Here is a 20413-nt window from a genome sequence, read left to right as displayed (position 1 = left end):
ATGGGACATTTAGCCTGTCGGTTAGAACACCAGTTAAGATGCAGACATCAGAGTGCCTGAGTTTAATTCCCAGATGCAGCTTTGAACTCCAGCTTCCTGCAAATATAGACTCTCTGAGAGGCAGAGATACTAGATGGCTTTTTTAAAAAATATTTATTTATCTATTTATTTGAAAGGCAGAGTTACAGAGAGAGAGTGTGTGTGAGAGAGATGCAGAGAGAGAGAGAGAGAGAGAGAGAGATTTCATCCACTGTTCAACTGTTCACTCCCCAAATGGCCACAATGGCCAGGACTGGGCCAGGAGCTTCTTCCAGGTCTCCCACATGAGTGCTGGGGTGTAAGTACTTGGGCCATCCTCCTCTGCTTTCCCAAAGGCATTAGCGGGGAGCTGGATTGAAAGCAGAACAGCCAGGACTCGAACTGGCACCCATACGGAATGCTGGCACTGCAGATGGCAGCTTAACCGGCTGTGCCACAGCACTGGCCCTGATGGGAGAATGGCTTAAGTAGTTAAGTTCCTGCCACCTACATGGGAGACCTGGATTGAGTCCCCAGATGCTGAGCTTGGCCTCTTGCCATTGTAGTCATTCTATCAGTCTCTCTCTCTCTCTCTCTCTCTCTCTGTTCTCTAATTAATTACTCTTAAAAAGGAGCTTCATTGTCTTTTAAAAATGTGTATATGGATACATCCCACTACCATCTGAACATGCTAATTTATCCCCAAACTTAAAAATAAAAACAAATTCCTTGTCCACGTATTTGTCTGCAGTTACTGCTCCAATACTCCTTAATACTTCTTCATAGGCAAATTTCCCAAAAAGAGCTGACTATTCTAGCTATTTTGACCACAAGGCCCCACCACTCTTCATCATTCCCTTCCCTTCTGGGTTGTTCATTCACCTTACCACCAATTCATGACTTTCTGAAACTAGGTCCCACTGGAATAACTAATAACCTCCATGCTACTGACTCCAATTGAGATAGATAGAGATAGAGATTGATATATCATAGATATTTATAAAGATTTATTTATTTACTTAAAAGGCAAAATTACAGAGAGGGGGAGAGCAAGAGCAAGTGAGAGAGAGAGCTCTTCTTCCATTGGTTCACTTCCCAAATGTCCACAACATCTAGGGCTGGGCCAAGCCGAAGTCAGGAGCCAGGAGCTTCACCCAGGTCTCTCACAGGGATACAAGGGCCCAAGCACTTGGGCCATCCTCTGCAGCTTTCCCAGGCACATTAGCAGGGAGTTGGATCAAAAGTGCACCAACTGGGACTCGAATCAGCACCCATACAGGATTCCAGCACTGCTAGGTTGTGGCTTAACCTGCTACACCACAGTGCTGGCCCCTCCATTAATATTTAATCTCAACCTTGTCTACCTCTCAGCAGCATTCACCTCTTTGCCATTATCCTTATTGAAACCCTCTTCCCTTGGCTTTTCTGACACTAGTTTGACAGTTTTCCTTCAATCTACCTGGCCACTCTTTGTATTTCATTTACAAACAAACTCATCTTGTAATTATCCTAACAGCAAATGTCAGAGCTCTTTGCAGTTTAGTCCAAGTTCTTCCTCTTCTCATTTGATATTCTCTAAACGTAATTGTATCCACCCCCATAGCTATCATTGCCATCTGTATACCAATGATTTTCAAATGTGTATCATCCACCTAATTTACTATTTTGTTGATTTCTCAACATCTTCGCTCAGAAATCTCAAACATACATCAAATGCAAAATGCCAAACACCAAATTTATTTTAAAAAGTCATGGATAAAAAAGTGTTTTCTCTGTTTCAAAGAACATGAAATACATGTGGATTACCAATATTCAAAACATCAATCTACGGCTGGTGCTGTGATATAGCGGGTAAAGCTACCACCTGTGAAGCCGGCATCCAATGTGGGCCCCGGTTCCAGTCCCAGCTGCTCCACTTCTTATCCAGATAGCTGCTAATGGCCTGAGAAAAGCAACACAAGATGGCCCAAGTGCTTGGGCCCCTACACTCATGTGGGAGACCCAGAAGAAGCTCCTGGCTTCAATCTGGCCCAGCCCCAGCCACTGCAGCCATTTGAGGAGTGAACCAGCAGATGGAACTGTTCTCTCTCTCTCTCTCTCTCTCTCTCTCTCTCTCTCTCTCTCACTCTGCTTTTCAAATAAATGAACTACATCTTTAAAAAAATCAATCCAACTTACAAGGGATCTAGTATGGTTTAGACATTGCAAGGATAGCAAGGAACGGCTCAACATTTGATGGTAGCAGCTTAAGAAAGGGACAGAAGCTCAGAGGAATTTCAGTAAGGGTTCTGGGTCCCAGACAGAGGAGTCAATCTCAGCAATGATCCAGTGGCCCAAGCACAGCACAGGATGGAACACAATGGTATATCAGAGAGTCTATCGGGGAGATGACAAAAGATTAATGACCAAAAGGGCTTTCCAGTATTTTCACATTGCCTTAGGTCTCAGAATATTTGCGTAACCCAGCAGAAGGCTCCAGTATTGACTAAAATTGTATATCTTACTTTCCTAGAACTATGTTGAATATAGATAGCTTAAAGTTTCTAAAATGTGAAATTTCCTGAAAAGTCAAGTCTATGGGCTAGATACATACTAACATCAATTATAACAATAGATAGAATTTAAAAGAGGAGAATGTTCCAACATGGGAAGCAGTCCACACAGCAGACTCATAGAATGACAAACGCCCTAAACAGCACTCTGAACTCAGAATCAGCCTTTAAGGCATTCGGATCTGGCTGAAAAGCCCATGAGAGCACTTCAGGCATGAAAACCCAAGACACTGTGGCAAAAAAATGGTCTACATGAAGAATCTCTGTGAGACCCCAGTGGAAAGAAGGGGCCATCAAAGAAGGATGTACTTTTCTCTGAAGGGAGGAGAGAACTTCCACTTTGCTTATGGCCCTGTCTAAATACTAATAGAGTTTGTGGACTCAAAAGGCTTCCATAGCCTTGGCAGCTCATGTCAAGAGCCTCAGTTGATCACTGATATCATAAATAAGAGTGTTAATTGTTAAATCAACAATAGGATTCTCTGTGCACTTACTCCCCATGAAAGACCGCTGTCCTTGTAGTATGAGAATTAACTGTAAAACTTATTTTCAAGCAGTACTTTAAACTTTGGGGGGGTTGAAAATTGCTGAAATATTTACTTAGTATAGAGCTGATCTTCTGTATATAAAGATAATTAAAAATGAATCTTAATGAAGAATGGGATGGGAGACGGAGTAGGAGGTGGAATGAGAGTGGGAGTGGGAAGGTGGGTATGGGGGGAAGAACCACTATATTCCTAAAACTGAACCTATGAAATTTGTATTCATTAAATAAAACTTTCTTAAAAAATAAAGAAATAAAATAAATAAATGAAGAAGATGTGGTAAGTTCCAGGAAGGAGACAAGCACTTAGAAGTTCAGAGGAGAGGTATTCAATCTGGTCTTGGGAGTGGCAGTCAGGTAAGAGTCTTTAAAGGATGTAGTACTTAAGTTATCTCATAAAGAGGAAGTGTTTGCCAAGGAGGTGAAGGGGAATTTTCAGGAAGGATTTCTTCTAATAAGATTTGATTAAGCAAGTGCTGGGAATTGATACAGCTTAACAAATTCAGGGATCTATAAGTAGTTTGTTTGGGCCTGAGTACAGTATGTACACAGACATGCATGCCTTCTGAGCTATGTTCAAAAATTTGGAGCTATGTTTAATGACTTTTGACTATTATAGGCAGATACTGAGGGACTTTTAAACGTGAGGGTTATGCTCTAATAGCCCAGGATAACGCATACAAACTAGAGATTTGGCTTTTGCCACCCTTAGAATAGATCTGGGAAGTGAAAGAAGAGGGACAAAAGCAACAAGTTAGGAAACTTTTGCAATAGTTCAGGACAGACACAATGATGGTACATACTATGATAATAATAATACCCTGAAAAAAAAACATATAAAATATATTAGTTGGAAGGTAAAGTAGACAGCCTTAGTGACCAGTTGAAAATGCAATGAGAGAGATTGTAGAGAGACTGGGACAATTGAATTTACAGATAGATTTTCAATCTAGTAGCTCACAAACAAGACTGAAGAGTAATGAGGAAAGCAGGAAGGACAGGAGAAAGTGCTATCACAAAAACTAGCAAAGCAGATGATTTCAAAAAAAGAATATTAGAAAGTAAAGTACTTCACGTGCCAAAGGCGGAGGGGTACATGGAGGGAAATAAATGGAAATATGTATGTTGCAGTTGGAAATAGGGAGTAATCAGTGGTGTTGGTAAAGGCAGCTGTATTTGCAGACCATTTTTTATTGAAACTTAGTTATATAGGTTGTATGGGACTTGGTTGTACAGGAAAGGGTCAAGAAAAGAGGTCCCTTTTTAGTTGTTTCTGAGAACTCACTGAGAGGAAAAAGTCAAAAATACAAAACAGGAAGGAGGAAGTTATGTAAAGGTATCACTGAGAAAGCAAGATGGTGGAACAGGGTCTAAAACACAGGTTGAGAGATAGGATTTGGACTAATGTAGGACTAGTTTTTCCTCTGAGAACAAAAGCACGGGTGAAAATCAAAGTCAATATGTGTGTAAAATATAAGCAGGTGTGTGGATAAGAGGTCCAGGCACACACAATATCTATGATTTTCAACGTGAAACAGGAAGTAAGCCAACCTCCTAAGCATAAACATGTAGTAGCTGAGTAAGAGGCTTAAAAAGAGAGTATAAAGTGTGCAATAGTCACCAAAGACAATGTAGAAGATCCAAGAAAAATCCAGAAGAAACTGAGTAGGATCTGCATAGCACTGATTCATTCTTCAACTCTCAGATGATACTTGCTGAAGCTGAAGTAAGCACCTTTCCTTTAGAGATACATTGTGGTTTTAATCTTATATTAATTCGTGAACTTATTTGATTAATTTCTACTATACTAGACTGTAAACTCAAAGAGGTCAGGGATAATGTTTATTTTGCTCATCACTGCATCATTTAAGCCTAATATCCCATCTCTAAAATGTGAAAAATATCAATCCTTCTCTACATGATCAGGATATGCATGTAGTTGGATTCACACTGAACTAGAATTTACTATATAAGAAAGCAAGGACTTCAGATTGCTCATTGCCGTATCCCCAGTGCCTGGTATAGTGCATGACACATAATACAAGTTCAACAAATAATTCCCTGAGTGAATGAAACAAATACAGCAGGACTCCAAGTCTCCAAGTGATTCCAGTGTTGTTCCCACACTACCATAGCTACTGATAGCAGGTGTTCCAAAATATTATGATTATTATACTAAGGGCCTCAGCATATGCATTATCATCTGTTTTGCTCAAGAAGAAAGCCAAGTTCTGTGAGATGACATATCATGTGCAAGTTCAAAAAATGGAATCATAATACAATCCCAGGTCTGCATCACTCCAAAATCTGAGCTCTTTATCCTATTCCACACTGCCTACTAAAGTATTATGTGATAAAAGGTTTTATAAATAAGGGCCAGCACTGTGTTGTAAGCAGGTGAAGCCACCGTATGCAGTGCCAGCATCCCGTATGGACACCAGTTCACGTCCCAGCTGCTCCACTTCCAATCCAGCTCTCTGTTATGGCCTGGGAAAACAGTAGAAGATGGCCCAAGTCCTTGGGCCCTTGCACCCACTTAGGAGACCTGAAAGAGGCTCCTGGTTCCTGGTTTCAGATCTGCCCAGCTCTGGCTGTTGCACTCATTTGGGGAGTGAACTTGCAGATGAAAGACCTCTTTCTCTCTACCTCTGCCTCTCTGTAACTCTTTCAAATAAAGAAATTCTTTCAAATAAAGTTGAAAGGCAGAGTTACAAAGAGAGAGAAGGAGAAGTAGAGAGAGAGAGAGAGAGAGGTCTTCCACCCACTGGTTCACTCCCTAATTGGCCGCAACGGCAGGAGCTGCGCTGATCCTTAGCCGGGAGCTAGGAGCTTCCGGGTCTCCCACGTGGGTGCAGGGGTCCAAGGACTTGGGCCATCCTCTACTGCTTTCCCAGGCCATAGCAGAGAGCTAGATGGGAAGTGGAGCAACCGGGACTTGAACTGGCGCCCATATGAGATGCCAGTACTACAGGCAGCGGCTTTACCCACTATGCCACAGCGCCAGCCCTAATAAATAAATATTTTTAAAAAGATTTTATAAATGAACTTTTCTAGAAATACATGCATTAGAAAGCGACCCCTCTCCTGCAAACATCTCCACTTGCAAACAAAACAAGACAAAATCTCTTCCCAAAAACTCTTCCAACGTAATGACTATTGATCAAATCTCAGGCAGGGGTCTCTGACAAGTCAATAAAGATAAGTGTTGTAGGCAGGCATCTGTCAATGGCTGTTGGCATCTGCTGAGCTGTTCCACGTGACCCTGTACGTTTTCTATCTCCACAGCATAAGTCTTGATTTTACAGACAGAATGGAAGACATGATTCCAAAGAGCTTTTCTTCTCACCATTGCTTTAGAATGACTGTAACATTAGCATGGAACAATGGAGAAAGCCCCCATGGACCTGGGCAAGACACTCCAACTCTCTACCTCCATTTCCTTATCTATAAAACAAAGGCAATAATGCTTGCCACCATAGGGCTTAGGAAATGATTAAATGGGATAGGGATAGAGCATGTAAAATGTTTTTAGCACCGTGGGCATAATAGCTCAATTTTTAGGAGCCCTCTGCTTCTCCCATATCTAGGAGCCACCTCCTCACTTCCTTGATGACACTGAAAAATATATGAAAAGGAACAAGCCACGCACCTTACTCCAACTCTCCCAACTTGTAGCAAAATACAGATGATATACTTTACTTATCTCCAGAAAAAAAAATAATCCTGAAAATAGCTTTTCATTTAAGGTAAGATCTTAGCATTGAAAAAATAAAATCAATTGAATAGGTGTTCTGCCTCTCCTTTGTTGTATCCTACTGTTTAATTCATCATTTCTAACATTTTATTGCCATTTTTTATCACAATAGGCAGAGTCAGGATATCTGGCCCATTTTTCAGATGAAGAAAGTAAGACAAAGTGGCATGTCCATCCGAAAGCCACAGACTATGCAGAAGAGACATAGAACTGAAAACCAAATTGCTTGGCTTTAGTTTGGTATTCTCCCCATTTAAAAAGTAATAATAAGTACATAATAAATGCATGGAATTTATTTCAATCTTGAACTCTCTAAAACATCCTATAATTTCATAAAATTTCAATCAAAAGTTGCTGGGAAATCAATGATATCAGTGTCCTGGTTTTGTGTACCTGTTTTATATTAAAAGAAGAAAACTACTCTGGAAGCATCCAAAATGAGTGCAACATGTCAAAGTGATATTCATATTTAAGTGATGCTTGATTCATTTCAGAGCAAAAGCAGGGGAAATTAGAATGTGCGTTTAATAATACTACTCTACATGTAGCCATAATGCTCTTCTAAATTAAGTCAAAACACCAAATGAAATCATTCATTTCAGAAAAGCTCTCCGGCCATCTTTGAGTTTAATAAAGTGAAGCTGCTGCAAAGTGGAAGGTTCTCATCTAGAGAAAAACATCACACAGAAAATAAACCTCAAAGAATGTCCTAACTCTAAACTACAACTATGCTTACTGTCTCCAAAGGACCAGATTTGCTTAAAAGAGGAACAATTTTATAGGAATTAAAGGATAATAGGAAAATAGCACTAAAAATTAAAGCAACAGTGCTAGCCATACTGATGATCCAGCACGTTTAATGAACTTCATACAAGAATGTAGTTTTTCCCCAAATTACTTTTATACAAAATCAAACAACTACTTTTTATCAAAAAGATTCATGAGCCCATTTTAAACATATGGAGAAAATGAACCAATGACTCAAAAATAAGTTATCTATCAACGTCAAACTCCCCTCCCCCCCGCCCCGCCACTGCCAAGTGAAAGTTCCAGACTTACTCTATGTGAATATGTCCAGTTGTAATTGAATTCTTCTGCAGTAGCACTGAACTTTGCCTCAAGGAACAGCTTCTCAGCTTAATGGATTTTCAATAACCTTAGGACTAAAGCCTTTGTTTTATGTAGGAGGAGCTCTGCTGGATCCACGAAAAGTACCAACTGTCAAGAGAAAATTTGCATTGAAAGCAGGTCAGCATTCAAGGTTACATTTGTCAAAAGACTGAGAGGAAATTACAAAGTTCATCCAAGTGCCTTTCTTTCCCTTTTAATTAGTTCCTGATATGGCATCTTAATACGCCAGCTTTATTTTACTATGTGACTCACCACACTGGGAATTAAAAAATAATCCAAAGGTACGTATGTGATTGCCAGGTTTATAGCTGTTTCTTCGGAGTGTGTGAGACACTACACAAAGGATCATTGTTTTGAGATGTAAGTACCTTGAAGTATGAAAAGAGTTGTAAATAGATAAGGAATCCTAAAACCTGGATTCTACTGGAAACTCTCACTCCCACAGTCAGCTCTGTATCCTTGGGCAATTTCCTTAACCTCTTTAGGCCTCAGTTTCAAAAACGTATTGAATAGGACCCTAGAAGTAAAATAATCTATTCTCAAACAAAATAGCCACTGTGCTTTCCCTAATGGTCAGTTTCTCATGTGTAAAATGAGCTGATAGAACTAGATGATGTCTGAAGTCCCTCTGATTTCTAAGATCTCTGGTGTTGTAACTAAAACTCAAAGTCACGTATACATTTCTTTACTCATTGAAGTTTTAACAAATCTTTCTTTCTATAACCGAATGAGACTTTTATTTCATCCCAGATAAACTGAAATAAAGAAGAAACTCAGGCCACCACCAAATTGTCCCTCATCATTGAAGTCTCCACACTTTTTATTGACTTCTGATTTAATTTCCATGTCCAGAAAGCATGCAAAGAGAATACTTTCCTAGAATATATAAGATGTTGTCAATAATTTATTTCAAAGAGAGAATGGACTGAGGGTCAATTCAGTCTCTATACCACCTAATATTGAAATATATAAAAATATCTGCTTCTCTTTGGAACATAAGTTCAGATTTGACAACTTTCCTCAGATTCTAAACATGTATTTTACACTAAATTTGTGAATAAATAAATAAAAGGCAAAGAGCATGAAGAGGGCACCATGTATGTAGTCTTGTCGACGGCACTAACTTTGCATTTTAGCTCAAGCTAATTCTTACCCTTAGATGCCTTTTCTTTTTTATTCTTATCCACAGTTAATTCTCTTCCTTAAACTTAGGAAAGTGGGAAAAAAACTGACAATTGCTTAGAGTTCGGCATTTGTTTTTCGGATATCAGCTGGTTTGGCTGGTTCGCAATCATTTTTGTCAAAAATTATTTATGAGGCCTATTTGAGGAATTTTACAATTAGTATTTGCTGACATAATAAGAAAAAGGAGACCTAGATACAAAATCTTCTTTCCTTTTCCTGAGATTGTAATTCCAATAACTCACGTGTCTTCTTCTATTTAAAAGAAAAACAACCACCAGGGAGTTTCTTCAACCTTTCCATTTCCCAAGGTCTTCTGGCCCTTGCAAATATTTGACTATGCTATCACTTATTATGCAATGCCACTGATCAATCTCCTTAATATATATACCAAGACTTTTGAGAGCTATAATTAAAAGAGATAGAATCATAATAATATCTGGGAATGACGTACGCCGTTATTTATAGATATTCAAACTGCAAGTTAAATTTAGTTTATAAAATACAGTTGGTTGGGGCCAGCACTGTGGTGTAGCAGGTAAAGCTACCGCCTGCAATGCTGGCATCCCATATGGGCGCCAGTTCTAATCCCAGCTAGTTTTCGTCCCATCCAGCTCTCTGCTATAGCCTGGGAAAACCATAGAAGATGGCCTAAGTCCTTGGGCCCCTGCACCCATGTGGGAGACCCGGAAGAAGCTCCTGGCTCCTGGCTTCGAATCGGCTCAGCTCCAGCCATTGCAGCCATCTGGGGAGTGAACCTGCAGATGGAAGACCTCTCTCTCTGTCTCTACCTCTCTCTGCAACTCTGTCTTTCAAATAAATAAAATGAATCTTAAAAAAAGAAAAAAGAAAAAGATTTTGGAGTTAACGGTGCAGAGAAAGAAGACCAGACTAATTGGGGCAGCCTCTCCCCAACTGGAAGCTAGTCTACAATAAAATCAAGACACATTGTACACTCAAACTTGATGCAGACCAGGGTCAGTGTCACATAATGGGCATAAAGTATAAGAAGTACACCAAAACCTCGGGACGGGGAACTTCTTCAAGACAGTTGAGATCAAGTGTTGTTCCCGGAGAATTGGGCAAGATGACACCAATGACTCTGCAAGCAGTCAGCAGTCTCTGGAAAGGGGCCGGTAGAAACTAGGCAAAAAGATTTAGGCTTGTGCTATAATTTCATCAGAGGCAGAGAAAGAATTGAACTTCTAACATTACAGTCAAACAGCCAATCGCGCAGGGTAGGGAAAGAGGTAGAACTAAAGCCTGATGCTTACAAAGGATCCCAGCAGGCCCAAATCAATCCCAAAGGCATAGCATACAATAGGCTATTTCCAGACGTGCACCTGCTAATAACAGAGAGGGTTCTCACTGGACCCGGTCTGTGTCAGAGCAGAGAATTCCTAAGCTAACACCAGTTAGTACTGTAGGATAACTTTAGGTAGACAAATACTTTCCATGGGCTCCCTAGCAGGAACAGATACACTACTTTATGTTATCTACCCCCTCCTCAATTAGCCAAGTGGATAGTGGTTCAGTTTTTAAAATGGATATAACTCACCTTTCAATAGGTTAAGTTGCTTTCCAGAAATAAAAAATTCAGGAGAAACAAAATCTAGATCACCTAGACTTGACACTAGTATTGCGCTCTTCCTGTAGAGTCGCTCTATTGCTGAGAGTTTTTCTTGATACCCCAGTTGCTAAAACTGTTGACTGGCATGGATTATGACATACCTTTCATTGTGTAAAGCTCTATATACTTCAAGCATTCTCTTAACCATTGAAACAAGCAAAAGAACTTTCCTGAACTGCCATTCAAATTAAGCATCAGCAAAGACAGTACAGTCATCCTTCAGTATCCATGGGGATTGGTCCTAGGATATCAGCAGATACCAAAATCTGCAGATGCTTTCGTCCCTGATATAAAATGGCATAGTATTTGCATAGAACCTACACACAACCTACTGTATACTTTAAATCATTTCTAGATTACTTATACTATCTAATACAATGTTAATTCTATGGAAATGGTTGTTATACTGTATTCTCTAGGGCATAATGACAAGAAAAAATGTCCGTACCATGTCCAGCACAAGTGCAATTGTTTTTTCAAGTATTTTTGATCTGTGGTTAGTTTGCATCCACAGATAAGAAGCTTGTGGCTATGGAACCCGTGCATACAGAAAGCTAACTTAAGTTATTTATTTACTTATTTACTTGTTATTTATTTATTTATTTATTTTTGGACAGGCAGAGTGGACAGTGAAACAGAGAGAGAAAGGTCTTCCTTTTCTGTTGGTTCACCCCTCAATGGCCACTACGGCCGGCGCACTGCGGCCGGTGCACCACGCTGATCCAAAGCCAGGAGCCAGGTGCTTCTCCTGGTCTCCCATGCGGGTGCATTTTTATTTGAAGAGCAGGCACACACAGAGAGACAGACAAATGAAGAGTGACAGCCATCCTCCATCTGCTGGTTTACTCCCCAAAAGCCCACAACAGCCAAGGCTGGGCCAAGCCAAAGCCAGGAGCCAGGAACTCAATATGGGTCTCCCACATGGATGGCAGGGACCCAAATACTCAAGCCATCACCTGCTGCCTCCCAGGGTGAGCATTACCAGGAAGCTGCATCAGAAGAACAGCAGGTAGGACTTAAACCCAGGAACTCCACTATGGGATGCTGGCAGCCCAAGCAGTGATTAATCACTGTGTCAAATGCCCACCCCAAAGTGTATTTAATGCTCCAATGTGTTATCTTTTTTGTAAGGTTAAAAGGCATCAAATAGGCAAAAACCAAGAAAAGTAAACAACTGCTGACTATTTAGCATATATGTATATATAAATGTTCACACATACTTTTCTACTTTTCAACAAAATTCTCTGAATTTGTTAACAGTTTTGAAACATTCATGCAAATGCCAAACTTCTAAGGTTTTGATGGCTTCTTTATAAATCATAACACACCCCGAAAACTGACTTGAAAAGTTATTTGGTAGAATCAGCATATTATCCAAACCAGCAGAGTCTGTATAACATGTTCTGTGAGACAGATGGTGTCAAGATCACCTACTTTTCCCCAAACCCCGTTTTATTTTTCAGCTGAAACCAATCAATGATTTTTCATTTCCTTTCAACACTGCAAACAGATTCAAGAGCAGGATACCAGAGCTGAGATTCTCAGGAAACCCTCATGACTGGGAAATACAGTTAACAAAGTCCGGGTTCAGGCCCCAGACGCTTGTTAGAACTAGGAATTAACACCAGACCGGCTCGAACACAGACCACAGATGTCAGCATCCCCAGGCTCTGCTTTCTGTTCTCTCAGTCTCTATCAACAGTGATAGAGCAATGATAATGTGCTAGATGCTGGGGAACAGAGGCGAGCTAAAAACTACTGAACAGTGTGAAAATGGCACACCACGATAGGGAGAATCACTGGTGCCCGAGGGGACTCAGAGAGAACAACTAATTTTACCTGAGCTATGGAAAAAACCAGCATCTTTGGGCACAGATGGTTTGGGCCAGAGATGGTTATGTCTAGTCCTGATAATATCACCCTGTGGGATTAAAAAAAAATAGATCTTCTGTCTGTGGATCCCTGCACAGAGCTCCTAAAAAATCTGAGATTTCATGAGTGATAGGAATGGGGTTTTTTGTTGTTTATTCATAATGAGCCCATTTTACCCATTCCAGAATTGATGAAAATAAGTTGATTCTGGGAAGGTTGGAACTTTGAGCCCTACCCCTAAACTCCAGGGCAGAGGAGCAGGAGATCAAGTCAGTGGCCAATGATCTGATCAGTTGTGCCTACATCATGAAGCTTCCAAAAAAAAAAAAAAAAAAAACCCTTAAACAAAAGAGGTCAGGGAGCATCTGGGTTGGTGAAGACATGGAGGTACTGGGGGAGCAGCATGTGCCTAGAAGGGGCATGGAAGCTCCATGGTATCCCACTGCATACCTACGCAGCTCTTCCATTTGCCTGTTTCTGAGTTGTATCCTTTATAATAAATGAATAATAGTAAGTAACCTTTTGCCCTGAATTCTATGAGTCATTTTAGTGAATTATTGTACCAGATTGGGGGGGTGGTCACGAGAGCCCCCAAAATATAGCCAGTTTGTTGGTCCAAAGTCCTGGAGCTTGGTACTGACATTTGAAGTGAGAGCAGTCTTGTGGGATTGAGTCCTATTGGGCATTGCCTAAAATCTCCACTACAATATGGCATCTGTCGGATGTTCAAGGGGCGTGTCTGCGGCTGCTGTGGTTAAGCTACGTAAGATCAGACCACCGACAGGGATAGGTCCGCTCTAGTTCCGGACACGTGGACAGTGCATGATCCCTATACTTTGCTTAAGATGCCCCTGTGAGTGGTCCACCCATGCCTGCATGACCTTTTCGCTGATTGGCTCCACTCTTGCGCATGTCTTTTGCAAGCCTTATAAGCCTGTACACTTCCTCAATAAAGTAGTTCCTGCTTCTACAGTACTCACGGGTGCTTGTGGTGTGTTCATCACCCATTGACCTTACCTCTCCCGTTCGCCTTGTTGGGGAGTGCTTGCGCTGCCCCTGCTGCTCAGGGGCCAGCCTCGGGCTTGAGACCCAGACAGAGTCCCTAATCTGTGGGGCCTGCATTAATTACAGATAGTTACCCTCAGGATGAAACTGAATTCTTGGATGCCCAGTTGGTGTCAGAGAATCTGAGATTTGGAGGATTACTTGGTGTCCGAAAACACCCCAGACAAGTCAACCTTCTCTATAACAGCTTATCAGCCCTATAGCCAAATATTTTGTAAACATCTTGGTGTTTTACAGTGCTAATCAGGGTAAAGCTATCTGATAAACTGTGGCTGACTAATGTTTTTCCTAGTATCTCTGATGTTTCTTCTTAGTAGTAAAACACATGAATTCTAGTTATGTTCACTGCCTCCCTAGCTAGAGACTACATTTTCCAGACTCCCTTACAGCTTGATATGGAGATATGACTGAAATTTAGATAATGCTTTGCAAGAAGTGATCTGTGCAATGTTTGGATCATGTTTTCATAAAAAAAATCACTTGTTTTCTTTCCTTCACCCAGCCAGAAGGCTGTAGTTCAAATATGATAGTGGAGCACACACAAGGGAGAAAGACTCTGGGCCTTGGGTGACCTCTTGCAGATGTGCTACCAGCCCACTTTTATTTCTTTATTTTTCTTTATTTTTTTATCTCAAAAACATAGAGACAAAGAGATCTCTTCTGTCTGTTGGTCCCCTCCCCAGAAGCCCACAACATCCAGAGCTAGGATCAGGCCAAAGCCAGGAGCCCAGAACTGGGTCTCAGGGACCCAAGTATTGACCAATAACCAGCTGCTTCCCAGGTGCCTATTTGCATGAAATTGGATCAGAAATGGAGCAGCCAGACTCTAAGCAGGCTCTCCGTTATGGGATGCAGGCATCCCTAATGGTAATTGTTTTTAAAGATTTATTTATTTATTTGAGAGGATGGAGAGAGGGAGAGACAAAGAGATCCTCCATCTGGTGGTTCACTCCCCAAATGGCCACAACGGCAGGAGCTGAGCAGATCCAAAGCCAGGAGCCAGGAGCCTCTTCCAGGTCTCCCACACGAGTGCAGGGGCCCAAGAACTTGGACCACCTTCCACTGCTTTCCCAGGCCACCAGCAGAGAGCTGGATTGCAAGAGGAGCAGCCGGGACACCAACCAGCACCCATATGAGATGCCAGCGCCGGCCCACCTAATGGAGATTTAAGTGTTGCTCCAAATGCCTGCTCCAAGTCCAACTTTTTATCTATTACTTGATCTGTCACATTTTGAGATCTCTTGATTATAGCAGCTTACCCTGTACCTTCACTAACACATAAACAAACCTTCATTAAAGAGTTAACTGCTCTTACTTAAAGTGTTATTCTTCCCGAGGATATTTGCAAGTGAGATCCAAAAAATAAGGAATGTACTAAATCCAAAGGGAAAATATGTTAATGGTATGTCAAATCTAGTGATAGACCAGAGATTTCTGGGTTTGGTGTTTGCTTTTACCTACTTTTAAATCCTAACATAGCAGCAGTTGCCTACTCTGTTATTCCTTTAGGCTCAGCCTGACCAAACTTTCACATGTTAGTTTGGGCTCTTTTTTTTTTTTTTTTTTTTTTTTTTTTTTTTTTTGACAGGCAGAGTGGACAGTGAGAGAGAGAGACAGAGAGAGAAAGGTCTTCCTTTTGCCGTTGGTTCACCCTCCAATGGCCGCCGCTGCAGCCGGCGCACCGCGCTGATCCGATGGCAGGAGCCAGGAGCCAGGTGCTTTTTCCTGGTCTCCCATGGGGTGCAGGGCCCAAGCACCTGGGCCATCCTCCACTGCACTCCCTGGCCATAGCAGAGAGCTGGCCTGGAAGAGGGGCAACCGGGACAGAATCCGGCGCCCCGACCGGGACTAGAACCCGGTGTGCCGGCGCCGCAAGGTGGAGGATTAGCCTATTGAGCCACGGCGCCGGCCTAGTTTGGGCTCTTATTATGTGATTTCCTCAGTGACAGGGACTGTGTGTGCCTGTATAAATTCACTTCCTGGAATATAGATCATTAAGAAATATTTGTCAAAAACAACCAAATTTCCTCATTAAAAAAAAAAAATTCTCCCAAGGCCAACACAGTGCTGGCATCCCATTATGGGTGTCAGTTTGAGTCCTGGCTGCTCTACTTCTGATCCATCTCCCTGCTAATTCACTTGGAAAAGTAGCAGAAAATGGCCCAACTGCTTGGGCCCCTGCACCCACGTGGGAAACCTCAATGAAGATTCTGGCTCCTAGCTTTGGCCAGGTCAAACTGTTGCAGCCATTTGGGCAGTGAACCAGCAGATGTAAGACCTTTCTCTCCCCCTCCCTCTCCCTCTCCCTCTCTGTAACTCTGACTTTCAAATAAATAAATAAAATCTTCAAAAAAGTTCTTCCACATGTAACGGTTACTCTGATAATACAAATAACTAAATGATAAGGTTAATTATGACAGAATGAGTTGATATTGGTCTTTTAAACTGCATGCCAGGCAACACTTTCAATGATTACTCGAGTTCTTTCGTCCTCACAACAACCCCTGGAGGTAGATGTTATTACAGTGGTTGGTTCCCCCCTCACCCGTGGGGGAACCATACCAAGAGCCTTAGTGGATGCTTGAACCCACGGACAGTACCAAACCCTATAATATGTGCTGTTTTGTCCCCACACATACATACTTATGACAGTTTCATTTATAAATTAGGCAGAGTAAGATTAAAAATTATTAATGATAAAATAGAACAATTATGATAATATAATTCTGTGAATGTTCTCTCTCTCTCTCAGACACACACACACACACACACACACACAATGCCATATTTTAATGCCTTCATCCTTAACAGAAAGTGTGGAAAGCAAAACTTCAGGTAAGGGGAGTGACTACTGTACTGATATTCTCTTTTCCAGAAGAGAAAACTGAGGCCCAGAGAAGCTGAGTAACTTTTTCAAGTTCTCACATTTAGGAAATCGCTGAAATTGGAATTTGATCCAGGACTACTTAACATCAAAAGGCATTTTCTAAGCTACCACAGGGTCTGCCACATTATCTTTCAGAAACAGTTTGGCAGTATGAAGAGTGGCAAGGGTATAAAGCATCCTGGCCTTAGGAATTAGTCACAGATAGTTAAGTCAATCTAAATTTCATGTTTGAGTTACCAAGTCAATATAAATTGTCTTATGCTATAAGAAAACTTTGCTAATCTCCTGGTCAAGAATACTTTCACCTTGAAAAATGTGTGCAGGAAAATTTTTTAAACTAGTTTGAACGTTTGCAAGGTTAAAAACTGAAGAAAACGTCTCAGTAGACTCATTATAAGGACTGCTATTTTGCATAAACATTTTCAGAGAACAATGGAAGAAAATATTGTATACACAAAATAGACTTCACATCATCAGTTTCAATGTAGTCAGTTACCTATCAAGCAATCTGTTTATCAATTATATTTCTAAATTTGCTATTATACAAATATTCAAACACACACAAAAGTAGAATTAGTACAATAAAATCACCATGTATTTATTTAGAGTCAACAATTATCAAGATAACAAAATATTTCTCACTCTATTGTATCATGAGAAGTGATATTCCTACTCTCAAAACCAGGAAGTATAACATTCACATAATCTTTAACTGGCAAGATTAAAAGGTAAGACTGAAATAAATCTAAAGGTTCTAGTCTGACTTCCTCTTCTGCAGACAAGGAAAGCAGGGTCCTGAAAGGAGAGATCTAATCAAATTCATTTAGTTAACTAGCGACAAAGCCTACACAAGAATCAGTTTGCACTATATCATACCAACATTTAGTATTAAATACTCTTTATTTGAATTCCTTGAAATTAATTTGTGGAGTATGGCAAAATCTTTTCTCCATAAATTCACTAAAACAACTAGGCTGTTCTTCAGCATTACTGGATATGAATCTTTTCTATTTATTTTTTCCAAAATAGAAATTATGACTCCCATTTTTCTCTTTAGTATCTAAAGTGTATTATAAGGGACCAGCACTATGACATAGCAGGTAAAGCCACCACCTGCAGCACCGGCATCCCATATGGGCGCTGGTTCAAGTTCTGGCTGCTCCACTTCCGATCCAGCTCTCTGCTATGGCCTGGGAAAGCAGCAGAAGATGGCCCAAGTCCTTGGGCCCCTGAACCCACATGAGAGACCCGGAAGAGGCTCCTGGCTCCTGTTTTCGGATCAGAGCAGCTTCAGTTGTGGTCATCTGGGGAGTAAACCAGGGAATGGGACCCCTCTCTCTATGCCACTCTGTAACACTTCCTTTCAAGTAAATAAATAAATCTTTAAAAAAATAAAGTGCATTATAAAATAAAGTTATTCAATTAAAAGAATTTAGAGAAGTAAACACATAGAATTTTATCATAGTATCATGGTCTTTCTCATTTTCTCCTTGGTCATGCTGAAACAGGAACAGAGGCATCAAGAAGTTATTAATGATGAATTATTAACAGGAAGCCAGAGTGTACACATATGAGTCCTTGGATTGAGCTTTAATAAAATTAGGAAGTTAAATCCAAGCTGGAGACTGGACGGCAAGCTAAAAATTCCTAACAGGTCACAGTATAATTTCAAAAAAAAAAAGGTCAAAAATGCTTATTAATTTTCTGAAGCTGTTTTATTTGTGGCAAGTGAATTTTAAAATGCTTAAGCAAGACACTAAGCATGGTTTCAAAATAATTTCATCTATAAACCTCTTCATTTCAATGAGAAAAAAATCACAGACTTTATGGATCATATTCACTGCATATTCACATTGACTTTAAAGTGGCAATGTTGCCAGGAAAGAGAACAGCTGGATCTTTTACAGAAATATTGGGACTATCTTGTGAACTACTTTAGATAAGCAGTATATCTTGGAAGGGATGTTTCTGTTCTTTATTCAGACTAAGAATACTGTCTCCCTACGTTACTGCTATTTAGTGATTCATTTATTCAGTCAGTCACATACTCAATAGTTACAAAACTCTGTACTAGGTAACTAAGATATGAGTGAACAAATTCTCACACTCATTCGGCTTACACTCCAGTAACAGAGATAGACCAAAAACAAATAAGCAAAATTATATTAGATCATAATAATGGCATTTTAAAAACTGCAGGCAATAAGAGGCTAGAAGGTTAGTGGTACAGAGTGGGAAAGAGACTTATAGAAACGATGATCAGGATGCCGTCTTGAGGAAGAATCATGAAGTAACCTAGCAGGGAACGTTTCAGGGAGATGAAACAACAAGCACAATGGCCCTGAGGAAGGACTAGAACTAGTGAGCTGTGACAGCTGAGGCCTCTGTTGCCAGGACAAAGTAAGTAATGAGAGAAGTAGGAGAAACAGAGGTCAGAGATGGAGGCGGGCAACTTGTATGGTGCCTCATAGGCCACCTGGAACACCTGGCTTTGGGGCCTGTGTTGTGGCTCAGCAGGATAAGCCACCACTGTGACACTCACCAGCATATCATATCTGGGTCAGATCCCTGCTAATGTGCCTGGGAAAGCAGCAGAAAATGACCCAAGCACTTGGGCCCCTGCCCCCTATGTAGGAAACCTGGTTGGAGTTCCAGGTTCCTGTGCCTGGCTTTAGCCTGGCACAGCTCAAGTCGTTGTAGCCATTTGGGGAGTGAATTGGTAGACAGAAGATCAATCGATATCTCTCTCTCTCTCTCTCTCTCTCTGTGTGTGTGTGTGCGTGTGTGCGTGTGTGTGTATGCATGTCACTGCTTTCAAATAAACTTTTTTTTTACAAAATACATAATTCATGGCTAAAACATTATTTAATATTTTAAAAACTACATTTACGTGACAACTATTGAGAAACAACTGACGATTTCCCTGAAGAGAAAGTTAGTACAAGTTAGGTGTTATAATCTGAGGATACAAAAGATGCCTTTTTTAAAAAAAATCCTCCTTCTACATCATACATAAGAGTGTTAATTGTTAAATTAAAAACAGGAGGGGCCTGCGCTGTGGCTCAGTAGCTTAATCCTCTGCCTACGGTGCCTGCATCCCATATGGGCACCAGTTTGAGTCCCGGCTACTCCTCTTCTGATCCAGCTCTCTGCTATGACCTGGGAAAGCAGTAGAAGATGGCCCAAGTCCACGTAGGAGACTCGGAAGACGCTCCTGGCTCCTGGCTTCAAATTGGTGCAGCTCTGGCCGTTGCAGCCATTTGGGGAGTGAACCAGCAGATGGAAGACCTTTCTCTCTCTCTCTCTGTCTCTCTCACTGTCTGATAACTCTGCCTCTCAAATAAATAAATAAAATCTTTTTTAAAAAATTAACAACAGGAGTCACTGTGCACTAACTCCCCATGCAGGACTTCTGTCTTCAATGAGTTGTTTTATGAGAGTTAACTGTAAAACTAGTTCTCAAACAGTTTGTGTGTGTGTGTGTGTGTGTGCAAATCATTGAAATCTTTACTTAGTATAGAGTTGGTCTTCTGTGTACTAAGTTCATTGAAAATGAATCTTAATGGAGAATGGAACTGGCAAGGGGAGAGGGAGGAGGAGGGGTGGGAGGCTGGGTATGGCGGGAAGAGTAATTACATTTCTAAAGTTGTACTTATGAAATTTGTATTCTTTAAAAAATAAATTTAAAAATAAAAAAATTTAAAATTCTTCTTTTCTGTGACACCAGATTTCTTGCTACTACTAGTTTAAGATCTTTTTGGTACATTCTCCATTATGT

At 40.8% G+C, this 20413-nt stretch overlaps 1 protein-coding gene across 2 annotated transcripts in view; it reads right to left on the bottom strand.

The window, feature by feature from the left end:
- The window catches only part of IL13RA2 (interleukin 13 receptor subunit alpha 2), a 65076-nt gene that overhangs the window by 34952 nt on the left and 9711 nt on the right, over window positions 1-20413 (bottom strand). The window contains exon 3 of one of the 2 annotated variants that reach the window (XM_008272903.4): window positions 7928-8086. The gene's annotated coding sequence lies outside the window, so the exon portion shown is untranslated. Of the gene's footprint in view, window positions 1-7927; window positions 8087-20413 lie in introns of those variants that run through there. The other variant, XM_051827270.2, reaches the window with a different exon arrangement.

Source organism: Oryctolagus cuniculus, chromosome X (genome assembly GCF_964237555.1).
Source record: "Oryctolagus cuniculus chromosome X, mOryCun1.1, whole genome shotgun sequence".
NCBI lineage: Eukaryota > Metazoa > Chordata > Mammalia > Lagomorpha > Leporidae > Oryctolagus > Oryctolagus cuniculus.
The sequence above is the reverse complement of the archived record's forward strand: the minus strand, read 5'-3'. Positions and strand labels throughout refer to the sequence as shown.